This window comes from Coturnix japonica, chromosome 32 (genome assembly GCF_054131305.1).
Source record: "Coturnix japonica strain WE chromosome 32, WE-NBRP24, whole genome shotgun sequence".
Lineage (NCBI taxonomy): Eukaryota > Metazoa > Chordata > Aves > Galliformes > Phasianidae > Coturnix > Coturnix japonica.
In genome coordinates, this window is record NC_140694.1 from 6,818,768 (window position 1) to 6,832,500 (window position 13,733).

Below are 13,733 nucleotides of genomic sequence, written 5' to 3' on the forward strand. Positions count from 1 at the left end.
CATCAGCCACAGCAGCTCCTGCCCATAGATCTGACCCACATCTGCCCCACAGCATCTCCTGCCCCATAGATCTGACCCACATGTGCCCCACAGCAGCTCCTAACACATAGATCTGACCCACATGTGCCCCAGAGCTGCTCCTGCCCCATAGATCTGAACCACAGCAGCTCCTGTCACATAGATCTTACCCACATCAGCCCCACAGCAGATTTTGCCCCTTTAGTTATGTCCCACATCTGCCCAACAGCATCTCCTGCCCCATAGATCTGACCCACATCTGCCCCACAGCATCTCCTGCCCCATAGATCTGACCCACATCTGCCCCACAGCAGCTCCTGCCCCATAGATCTGACCCACATCTGCCCCACAGCAGCTCCTGCCACATAGATCTGACCCACATCTGCTCTACAACAGCTCCTGCCCCATAGATCTGACCCCAATCTGCCCCACAGTAGCCTTTGCCCAATAGATCTGACCCACATCTGCCCCACAGCAGCTCCTGCCACATAGATCTGACCCACATCTGCTCTACAGCATCTCCTGCCCCATAGATCTGACCCCCATCTTCCCCACAGTAGCCTTTGCCCCATAGATCTGACACACATCTGCCCCACAGCATCTCCTGCCCCATAGATCTGACCCACATGTGCCCCACAGCAGCTCCTGCCCCATAGATCTGACCCACATCTGCCCCACAGCAGCTCCTGCCAAATAGATCTGACACACATCAGCCCCACAGCATCTCCTGCCCCATAGATCTGACCCACATCTGCCCCACAGCAGCTCCTGCCACATAGATCGGACCCACATCTGCTCTACAGCTTCTCCTGCCCCATATATCTGACCCCCATCTGCCCCACAGTAGCCTTTGCCCCATAGATCTGACCCACATCTGCCCCACAGCATCTCCTGCCCCATAGATCTGACCCACATCTGCCCCACAGCAGCTCCTGCCACATAGATCGGACCCACATCTGCTCCACAGCATCTCCTGCCCCATAGATCTGACCCCCATCTGCCCCACAGCAGCTCCTGCCTCATACATCTGACTCACAGCATCTCCTGCCCCATAGAACTGGCCCACATCAGCCACAGCAGCTCCTGCCCCATAGATCTGACCCCCATCTGCCCCACAGTACCCTTTGCCCCATAGATCTGACCCACATCTGCCCCACAGCATCTCCTGCCCCATAGATCTGACCCACATGTGCCCCACAGCAGCTCCTAACACATAGATCTGACCCACATGTGCCCCAGAGCTGCTCCTGCCCTATAGGTCTGAACCACAGCAGCTCCTGTCACATAGATCTTACCCACATCAGCCCCACAGCAGATTTTGCCCCTTTAGTTATGTCCCACATCTGCCCAACAGCATCTCCTGCCCCATAGATCTGACCCACATCTGCCCCACAGCATCTCCTGCCCCATAGATCTGACCCACATCTGCCCCACAGCAGCTCCTGCCACATAGATCTGACCCACATCTGCTCTACAACAGCTCCTGCCCCATATATCTGACCCCCATCTGCCCCACAGCAGCTCCTGCCTCATACATCTGACTCACAGCATCTCCTGCCCCATAGATCTGACCCACATGTGCCCCACAGCAGCTCCTAACACATAGATCTGACCCACATGTGCCCCAGAGCTGCTCCTGCCCCATAGATCTGAACCACAGCAGCTCCTGTCACATAGATCTTACCCACATCAGCCCCACAGCAGATTTTGCCCCTTTAGTTATGTCCCACATCTGCCCAACAGCATCTCCTGCCCCATAGATCTGACCCACATCTGCCCCACAGCATCTCCTGCCCCATAGATCTGACCCACATCTGCCCCACAGCAGCTCCTGCCCCATAGATCTGACCCACATCTGCTCCACAGCATCTCCTGCCCCATAGATCTGACCCCCATCTGCCCCACAGCAGCTCCTGCCTCATACATCTGACTCACAGCATCTCCTGCCCCATAGAACTGGCCCACATCAGCCACAGCAGCTCCTGCCCCATAGATCTGACCCACATCTGCCACACAGCAGCCTTTGCCCCATAGATCTGACCCACATCTGCCCCACAGCATCTCCTGCCCCATAGATCTGACCCACATGTGCCCCACAGCAGCTCCTAACACATAGATCTGACCCACATGTGCCCCACAGCAGCTCCTGCCCCATTCATCTTACCCAGATCTGCCCCACAGCAGCTCCTACCCAAAGATCTGACCCACATCATCTCGACAGCAGCCGCTGCCCCATAGATCTGTTCCTCATGTGCCCCACAGCAGCTCCTAACACATAGATCTGACCCACATGTGCCCCAGAGCTGCTCCTGCCCCATAGATCTGAACCACAGCAGCTCCTGTCTCATTGAACTAACCCACATCTGCCCCACAGCAGCTCCTGCCCCATAGATCTGACCCACATCTGCCCCACAGCAGCTCCTGCCAAATAGATCTGACACACATCAGCCCCACAGCATCTCCTGCCCCATAGATCTGACCCACATCTGCCCCACAGCAGCTCCTGCCACATAGATCGGACCCACATCTGCTCTACAGCTTCTCCTGCCCCATATATCTGACCCCCATCTGCCCCACAGTAGCCTTTGCCCCATAGATCTGACCCACATCTGCCCCACAGCATCTCCTGCCCCATAGATCTGACCCACATCTGCCCCACAGCAGCTCCTGCCACATAGATCGGACCCACATCTGCTCCACAGCATCTCCTGCCCCATAGATCTGACCCCCATCTGCCCCACAGCAGCTCCTGCCTCATACATCTGACTCACAGCATCTCCTGCCCCATAGAACTGGCCCACATCAGCCACAGCAGCTCCTGCCCCATAGATCTGACCCCCATCTGCCCCACAGTACCCTTTGCCCCATAGATCTGACCCACATCTGCCCCACAGCATCTCCTGCCCCATAGATCTGACCCACATGTGCCCCACAGCAGCTCCTAACACATAGATCTGACCCACATGTGCCCCAGAGCTGCTCCTGCCCTATAGGTCTGAACCACAGCAGCTCCTGTCACATAGATCTTACCCACATCAGCCCCACAGCAGATTTTGCCCCTTTAGTTATGTCCCACATCTGCCCAACAGCATCTCCTGCCCCATAGATCTGACCCACATCTGCCCCACAGCATCTCCTGCCCCATAGATCTGACCCACATCTGCCCCACAGCAGCTCCTGCCACATAGATCTGACCCACATCTGCTCTACAACAGCTCCTGCCCCATATATCTGACCCCCATCTGCCCCACAGCAGCTCCTGCCTCATACATCTGACTCACAGCATCTCCTGCCCCATAGAACTGGCCCACATCAGCCACAGCAGCTCCTGCCCCATAGATCTGACCCACATCTGCCACACAGCAGCCTTTGCCCCATAGATCTGACCCACATCTGCCCCACAGCATCTCCTGCCCCATAGATCTGACCCATCTGTGCCCCACAGCAGCTCCTAACACATAGATCTGACCCACATGTGCCCCAGAGCTGCTCCTGCCCCATAGATCTGAACCACAGCAGCTCCTGTCACATAGATCTTACCCACATCAGCCCCACAGCAGATTTTGCCCCTTTAGTTATGTCCCACATCTGCCCAACAGCATCTCCTGCCCCATAGATCTGACCCACATCTGCCCCACAGCAGCTCCTGCCACATTGATCGGACCCACATCTGCTCCACAGCATCTCCTGCCCCATAGATCTGACCCCCATCTGCCCCACAGCAGCTCCTGCCTCATACATCTGACTCACAGCATCTCCTGCCCCATAGAACTGGCCCACATCAGCCACAGCAGCTCCTGCCCCATAGATCTGACCCACATGTGCCCCACAGCAGCTCCTAACACATAGATCTGACCCACATGTGCCCCACAGCAGCTCCTGCCCCATAGATCTGACCCACATCTGCCCCACAGCAGCTCCTGCCAAATAGATCTGACACACATCAGCCCCACAGCATCTCCTGCCCCATAGATCTGACCCACATCTGCCCCACAGCAGCTCCTGCCACATAGATCGGACCCACATCTGCTCTACAGCTTCTCCTGCCCCATATATCTGACCCCCATCTGCCCCACAGTAGCCTTTGCCCCATAGATCTGACCCACATCTGCCCCACAGCATCTCCTGCCCCATAGATCTGACCCACATCTGCCCCACAGCAGCTCCTGCCACATAGATCGGACCCACATCTGCTCCACAGCATCTCCTGCCCCATAGATCTGACCCCCATCTGCCCCACAGCAGCTCCTGCCTCATACATCTGACTCACAGCATCTCCTGCCCCATAGAACTGGCCCACATCAGCCACAGCAGCTCCTGCCCCATAGATCTGACCCCCATCTGCCCCACAGTACCCTTTGCCCCATAGATCTGACCCACATCTGCCCCACAGCATCTCCTGCCCCATAGATCTGACCCACATGTGCCCCACAGCAGCTCCTAACACATAGATCTGACCCACATGTGCCCCAGAGCTGCTCCTGCCCTATAGGTCTGAACCACAGCAGCTCCTGTCACATAGATCTTACCCACATCAGCCCCACAGCAGATTTTGCCCCTTTAGTTATGTCCCACATCTGCCCAACAGCATCTCCTGCCCCATAGATCTGACCCACATCTGCCCCACAGCATCTCCTGCCCCATAGATCTGACCCACATCTGCCCCACAGCAGCTCCTGCCACATAGATCTGACCCACATCTGCTCTACAACAGCTCCTGCCCCATATATCTGACCCCCATCTGCCCCACAGCAGCTCCTGCCTCATACATCTGACTCACAGCATCTCCTGCCCCATAGATCTGACCCACATGTGCCCCACAGCAGCTCCTAACACATAGATCTGACCCACATGTGCCCCAGAGCTGCTCCTGCCCCATAGATCTGAACCACAGCAGCTCCTGTCACATAGATCTTACCCACATCAGCCCCACAGCAGATTTTGCCCCTTTAGTTATGTCCCACATCTGCCCAACAGCATCTCCTGCCCCATAGATCTGACCCACATCTGCCCCACAGCATCTCCTGCCCCATAGATCTGACCCACATCTGCCCCACAGCAGCTCCTGCCACATAGATCGGACCCACATCTGCTCCACAGCATCTCCTGCCCCATAGATCTGACCCCCATCTGCCCCACAGCAGCTCCAGCCTCATACATCTGACTCACAGCATCTCCTGCCCCATAGAACTGGCCCACATCAGCCACAGCAGCTCCTGCCCCATAGATCTGACCCACATCTGCCACACAGCAGCCTTTGCCCCATAGATCTGACCCACATCTGCCCCACAGCATCTCCTGCCCCATAGATCTGACCCACATGTGCCCCACAGCAGCTCCTAACACATAGATCTGACCCACATGTGCCCCACAGCAGCTCCTGCCCCATACATCTTACCCAGATCTGCCCCACAGCAGCTCCTACCCAAAGATCTGACCCACATCATCTCGACAGCAGCCGCTGCCCCATAGATCTGACCCTCATGTGTCCCACAGCAGCTCCTAACACATAGATCTGACCCACATGTGCCCCAGAGCTGCTCCTGCCCCATAGATCTGAACCACAGCAGCTCCTGTCTCATTGAACTAACCCACATCTGCCCCACAGCAGCTCCTGCCCCATAGATCTGACCCACATCTGCCCCACAGCAGCTCCTGCCATATAGATCTGACACACATCAGCCCCACAGCATCTCCTGCCCCATAGATCTGAGCCACATCTGCCCCACAGCAGCTCCTGCCATATAGATCTGACACACATCAGCCCCACAGCATCTCCTGCCCCATAGATCTGACCCACATCTGCCCCACAGCATCTCCTGCCCCATAGATCTGAGCCACATCTGCCCCACAGCAGCTCCTGCCACATAGATCGGACCCACATCTGCTCTACAGCATCTCCTGCCCCATATATCTGACCCCCATCTGCCCCGCAGTAGCCTTTGCCCCATAGATCTGACCCACATCTGCCCCACAGCAGCTCCTGCCCCATAGATCTGACCCACATGTGCCCCACAGCAGCTCCTAACACATAGATCTGACCCACATGTGCCCCAGAGCTGCTCCTGCCCCATAGATCTGAACCACAGCAGCTCCTGTCACATAGATCTTACCCACATCAGCCCCACAGCAGATTTTGCCCCTTTAGTTATGTCCCACATCTGCCCAACAGCATCTCCTGCCCCATAGATCTGACCCACATCTGCCATACAGCATCTCCTGCCCCATAGATCTGACCCACATCTGCCCCACAGCAGCTCCTGCCACATAGATCGGACCCACATCTGCTCCACAGCATCTCCTGCCCCATAGATCTGACCCACATCTGCCCCACAGCAGCTCCTAACACATAGATCTGAACAACATGTGCCCCAGAGCTGCTCCTGCCCCATAGATCTGAACCACAGCAGCTCCTGTCTCATAGATCTAACCCACATCTGCCCCACAGCAGCTCCTGACCCATAGATCTGACCCACATCTGCTCCACAGCATCTCCTGCCCCATAGATCTGACCCCCATCTGCCCCACAGCAGCTCCTGCCTCATACATCTGACTCACAGCATCTCCAGCCCCATAGAACTGGCCCACATCAGCCACAGCAGCTCCTGCCCCATAGATCTGACCCACATCTGCCACACAGCAGCCTTTGCCCCATAGATCTGACCCACATCTGCCTCACAGCATCTCCTGCCCCATAGATCTGACCCACATGTGCCCCACAGCAGCTCCTAACACATAGATCTGACCCACATGTTCCCCAGAGCTGCTCCTGCCCCATAGATCTGAACCACAGCAGCTCCTGTCACATAGATCTTACCCACATCAGCCCCACAGCAGATTTTGCCCCTTTAGTTATGTCCCACATCTGCCCAACTGCATCTCCTGCCCCATAGATCTGACCCCCATCTGCCCCACAGCAGCTCCTAGCTCATACATCTGACTCACAGCATCTCCTGCCCCATAGAACTGGCCCACATCAGCCACAGCAGCTCCTGACCTATAGATCTGACCCACATCTGCTCCACAGCATCTCCTGCCCCATAGATCTGACCCCCATCTGCCCCACAGCAGCTCCTGCCTCATACATCTGACTCACAGCATCTCCTGCCCCATATATCTGACCCCCATCTGCCCCACAGCAGCTCCTGCCTCATACATCTGACTCACAGCATCTCCTGCTCCATAGAACTGGCCCACATCAGCCACAGCAGCTCCTGCCCCATAGATCTGACCCACATCTGCCACACAGCAGCCTTTGCCCCATAGATCTGACCCACATCTGCCCCACAGCATCTCCTGCCCCATAGATCTGACCCACATGTGCCCCACAGCAGCTCCTAACACATAGATCTTACCCACATGTGCCCCAGAGCTGCTCCTGCCCCATAGATCTGAACCACAGCAGCTCCTGTCACATAGATCTTACCCACATCAGCCCCACAGCAGATTTTGCCCCTTTATTATGTCCCACATCTGCCCAACAGCATCTCCTGCCACATAGATCTGACCCACATCTGCCCCACAGCAGCTCCTGCCTCATACATCTGACTCACAGCATCTCCTGCCCCATAGAACTGGCCCACATCAGCCACAGCAGCTCCTGCCCCATAGATCTGACCCACATCTGACCCACAGCAGCTCCTGCCCCATACATCTTACCCAGATCTGCCCCACAGCAGCTCCTACCCAAAGATCTGACCCACATCATCTCGACAGCAGCCGCTGCCCCATAGATCTGACCCACATGTGCCCCACAGCAGCTTCTGCCCCATAGATCTGAACCACAGCAGCTCCTGTCTCATTGAACTAACCCACATCTGCCCCACAGCAGCTCCTGCCCCATAGATCTGACCCACATCTGCCCCACAGCATCTCCTGCCCCATAGATCTGACCCACATCTGCCCCACAGCAGCTCCTGCCACATAGATCTGACCCACATCTGCCCCACAGCAGCTCCTGCCTCATACATCTGACTCACAGCATCTCCTGCCCCATAGAACTGGCCCACATCAGCCACAGCAGCTCCTGACCTATAGATCTGACCCACATCAGCCCCACAGCAGATTTTGCCCCATAGATATGTGCCACGTCTGCCCCACAGCAGCTCCTGCGACATAGATCTTACCCAGATCTGCTCCACAGCAGCTGCTGCCCCAAAGATCTGACCAACATCAGCCCCACAGCAGCTCCTGCCCCATAGATATGACCCACATCTGCCCCACAGCAGCTCCTGCCCCATAGACCCTACCAACATGTGCAGCACAGCAGCTCCTGCCCATAGATCTAACCCACATCTGCCCCACAGCAGCTCCTGCCACATAGATCTGACCCACATCTGCTCTACAGCATCTCCTGCCCCATAGATCTGACCCCCATCTGCCCCACAGTAGCCTTTGCCCCATAGATCTGACCCACATCTGCCTCACAGCATCTCCTGCCCCATAGATCTGACCCACATCTGCCCCACAGCAGCTCCTGCCACATAGATCGGACCCACATCTGCTCTACAGCAACTCCTGCCCCATAGATCTGACCCCCATCTGCCCCACAGTAGCCTTTGCCCCATAGATCTGACCCACATCTGCCCCACAGCATCTCCTGCCCCATAGATCTGACCCACATCTGCCCCACAGCAGCTCCTGCCTCATACATCTGACTCACAGCATCTCCTGCCCCATAGAACTGGCCCACATCAGCCACAGCAGCTCCTGCCCCATAGATCTGACCCACATCTGCCACACAGCAGCCTTTGCCCCATAGATCTGACCCACATCTGCCCCACAGCATCTCCTGCCCCATAGATCTGACCCACATGTGCCCCACAGCAGCTCCTAACACATAGATCTGACCCACATGTGCCCCAGAGCTGCTCCTGCCCCATAGATCTGAACCACAGCAGCTCCTGTCACATAGATCTTACCCACATCAGCCCCACAGCAGATTTTGCCCCTTTAGTTATGTCCCACATCTGCCCAACAGCATCTCCTGCCACATAGATCTGACCCACATCTGCCCCACAGCAGCTCCTGCCTCATACATCTGACTCACAGCATCTCCTGCCCCATAGAACTGGCCCACATCAGCCACAGCAGCTCCTGCCCCATAGATCTGAACCACAGCAGCTCCTGTCTCATTGAACTAACCCACATCTGCCCCACAGCAGCTCCTGCCCCATAGATCTGACCCACATCTGCCCCACAGCATCTCCTGCCCCATAGATCTGACCCACATCTGCCCCACAGCAGCTCCTGCCACATAGATCTGACCCACATCTGCCCCACAGCAGCTCCTGCCTCATACATCTGACTCACAGCATCTCCTGCCCCATAGAACTGGCCCACATCAGCCACAGCAGCTCCTAACCTATAGATCTGACCCACATCAGCCCCACAGCAGATTTTGCCCCATAGATATGTGCCACGTCTGCCCCACAGCAGCTCCTGCGACATAGATCTTACCCAGATCTGCTCCACAGCAGCTGCTGCCCCAAAGATCTGACCAACATCAGCCCCACAGCAGCTCCTGCCCCATAGATCTGACCCACATCTGCCCCACAGCAGCTCCTGCCCCATAGACCCTACCAACATGTGCAGCACAGCAGCTCCTGCCCATAGATCTAACCCACATCTGCCCCACAGCAGCTCCTGCCACATAGATCTGACCCACATCTGCTCTACAGCATCTCCTGCCCCATAGATCTGACCCCCATCTGCCCCACAGTAGCCTTTGCCCCATAGATCTGACCCACATCTGCCCCACAGCATCTCCTGCCCCATAGATCTGACCCACATCTGCCCCACAGCAGCTCCTGCCACATAGATCGGACCCACATCTGCTCTACAGCATCTCCTGCCCCATAGATCTGACCCCCATCTGCCCCACAGTAGCCTTTGCCCCATAGATCTGACCCACATCTGCCCCACAGCATCTCCTGCCCCATAGATCTGACCCACATCTGCCCCACAGCAGCTCCTGCCACATAGATCGGACCCACATCTGCTCCACAGCATCTCCTGCCCCATAGATCTGACCCCCATCTGCCCCACAGCAGCTCCTGCCTCATACATCTGACTCACAGCATCTCCTGCCCCATAGAACTGGCCCACAACAGCCACAGCAGCTCCTGCCCCATAGATCTGACCCTCATCTGCTACACAGCAGCCTTTGCCCCATAGATCTGACCCACATCTGCCCCACAGCATCTCCTGCCCCATAGATCTGACCCACATGTGCCCCACAGCAGCTCCTAACACATAGATCTGACCCACATGTGCCCCAGAGCTGCTCCTGCCCCATAGACCTGAACCACAGCAGCTCCTGTCTCATAGATCTAACCCACATCTGCCCCACAGCAGCTCCTGCCCCATAGATCTGACCCACATCTGCTCCACAGCATCTCCTGCCCCATAGATCTGACCCCCATCTGCCCCACAGCAGCTCCTGCCGCATACATCTGACTCACAGCATCTCCTGCCCCATAGAACTGGCCCACATCAGCCACAGCATCTCCTGCCCCATAGATCTGACCCCCATCTGCCCCACAGTAGCCTTTGCCCCATAGATCTGACCCACATCTGCCCCACAGCATCTCCTGCCCCATAGATCTGACCCACATGTGCCCCACAGCAGCTCCTAACACATAGATCTGACCCACATGTGCCCCAGATCTGCTCCTGCCCCATAGATCTGAACCACAGCAGCTCCTGTCACATAGATCTTACCCACATCAGCCCCACAGCAGATTTTGCCCATTTAGTTATGTCCCACATCTGCCCAACAGCATCTCCTGCCCCATAGATCTGACCCACATCTGCCCCACAGCATCTCCTGCCCCATAGATCTGACCCACATCTGCCCCACAGCAGCTCCTGCCACATAGATCGGACCCACATCTGCCCCACAGTAGCCTTTGTTCCATAGATCTGACCCACATCTGCCCCACAGCATCTCCTGCCCCATAGATCTGACCCACATGTGCCCCACAGCAGCCCCTGCCTCATAGATCTGACCCACAAGTGCCCCACAGCAGCTCCAGCCCAATAGACCTGACCCACATCTGCCCCAAAGCATCTCCTGCCCCATAGATCTTTCCTACATCAGCCCCACAGCACCTCCGGCCCAATACATCTGACCCACATGTGCCCCACAGCAGCTCTTGCCCCATAGATCTGACCCACATCAACCCCACAGAAGCTTCTGACCCACATCTGCACCACAGCAGCTCCTGCCCCATAGATCTGACCCACATCAACCCCACAGAAGCTCCTGCCCCATAGATCTTACCCACATCTGCACCACAGCAGCTCCTGCCCCATAGATCTGACCCCCATCAGACCCACAGCAGCTCCTGCCCGAAAGATCTGACACACATCATATGCAAAACAGCTGCTGCCCAATAGATCTGACCCACAGCAGCTACTGCCCCATATATCTGACCCACAAGTGCCCCACAGAAGCTCCTGCCCCATAAATCCGACCACATCTGCCCCACAGAAGCTCCTGCCCCATAAATCCGACCACATCTGCCCCACAGCAGCTCCTGCCCCATGGACCCTTCCAACATGTGCAGCACAGCAGCTCCTGCCCATAGATCTGACCCACATCTGCCCCACAGCAGATTTTGCCCCTTTAGTTATGTCCCACATCTGCCCAACAGCATCTCCTGCCCCATAGATCTGACCCCCATCTGCCCCACAGCAGCTCCTGCCTCATACATCTGACTCACAGCATCTCCTGCCCCATAGAACTGGCCCACATCAGCCACAGCAGCTCCTGACCTATAGATCTGACCCACATCTGCTCCACAGCATCTCCTGCCCCATAGATCTGACCCCCATCTGCCCCACAGCAGCTCCTGCCTCATACATCTGACTCACAGCATCTCCTGCCCCATAGAACTGGCCCACATCAGCCACAGCAGCTCCTGCCCCATAGATCTGACCCACATCTGACCCACAGCAGCTCCTGCCCCATACATCTTACCCAGATCTGCCCCACAGCAGCTCCTACCCAAAGATCTTACCCACATCATCTCGACAGCAGCTCCTGCCCCATAGATCTGACCCACATGTGCCCCACAGCAGCTCCTGCCTCATACATCTGACTCACAGAACCAAGCGGCGCACCAGAAAGCCGCAACCGAAAAACTCCATGGCCCGCTCGGAGCCGGGTAGACCGTGTTGACCTAGTCGAGCCGCAGCGGCGCCGAGGGTAAGCGGCGCTCTACGTCGACGTAACGGTAGGTAAGAAACAACAGCGACCCCCTAGCAAGCTCCGGAGCTTTAGCGCCCCCCATCTCACAGGGCGGCAAAGCCTAGCCGAAAGCGGGTAGACCTGGCAGCTACACGCAAACGGCACAGGCAGCGACCCTTAGCCGCCGCCGCCGAGCACCACGGCCCGCTCGGAGCCGGGTAGACCGTGCCGACCTAGTCGAGACGCTTAGGCAGCGACCTCTAGCAGCCGCCGCCGAGCACCACGGCCCGCTCCGAGCCGGGTAGACCGTGCCGACATAGTCGAGCCGCATAGGCAGCGACCCCTAGCCGCCGCCGCCGAGCACCACGGCCCGCTCGGAGCCGGGTAGATTGTGCAGACCTAGACGAGCCGCTTAGGCAGCGACCCATAGCCGCCGCCGAGCACCACGGCCCGCTCGGAGCCGGGTAGACCGTGCCGACCTAGCCGAGCCGCACGGGCAGCGACGCCTAGCCGCCGACGCCGAGCACCACGGCCCGCTCGGAGCCGGGTAGACCGTGCCGACCTAGCCGAGCCGCACGGGCAGCGACGCCTAGCCGCCGACGCCGAGCACCACGGCCCGCTCGGAGCCGGGTAGACCGTGCCGGAGCACCGGAGGCGCCACGGAGACGCCACTCGGCCGCAGCCGCGGAACGACCAGGGTGCACGTATGAGTCGGCCGCTGTTCGCCGGGTCGGGGCGCACCCGGGCTTCTCGGTTCGGCCTTGCTTGAAGCTGGCCGTCCCGCCACCGCCACCGCGGTTTTGCCCTTTTGTCTGCGTGTTTGTTTGTTCGTCCGTTCGTTCGTACTTTGGTCCGTTCGATTGTTTGTCCGTGCCCCCACGCGCCCTCTCGGTTTTATTATTTTCCGTTTGTTTGTTTGTTTGTTTGTTTTTCTCGTGGGTTCTTCTTTGCTTTCCCCTTTTTTAGATTTTGAAAAAGCCGCCCCGCCCCCCCCCCGCCTCCCCGGCTCTGCAGGAAGAGCGTGGGCGCGTGCGCGGGCCGCGCCCACCAAGGTCCGTTCGGGCCGGATATCCGGACTGCGGGCAGGCCGCGTGGCGAGGGATGGCGAAAGAGCGGCGGGAAGACGGCAGCGGCGAGAGGTCGGCCGGCGGGAGGCGGCCGCGTCCCCCGCGGGGTTCGCGCCTAGCCTCTCTCCCAGCCGGCAGATGAGGTGGAACGGTACGTGGGATTTTCGGCGAGAGGAGGAGGTGGTGGCTGTGGTGGCGGTGGGGCTGGGGGGTGGCGAGGCGTTTCGGCAGGCTCCGGTCGCCGAGTCGAGCCGCCATTGGGCCGAGCCGTCAGGAGCACCCTGGCGGAAAAAGGAAAGAAAAGAAAAAAACCAAACAAGCCAATCGGGTCCAAACAAATAACCAAGCGAGTGACCGACCGACCGACCAAACAAAAAAAAAAAAACAAAAACAAAGACAAACAAACAAATAAAAAAACACGGTCGCGGGCCGGTCGGGCGAGATGCGTCCGGGAG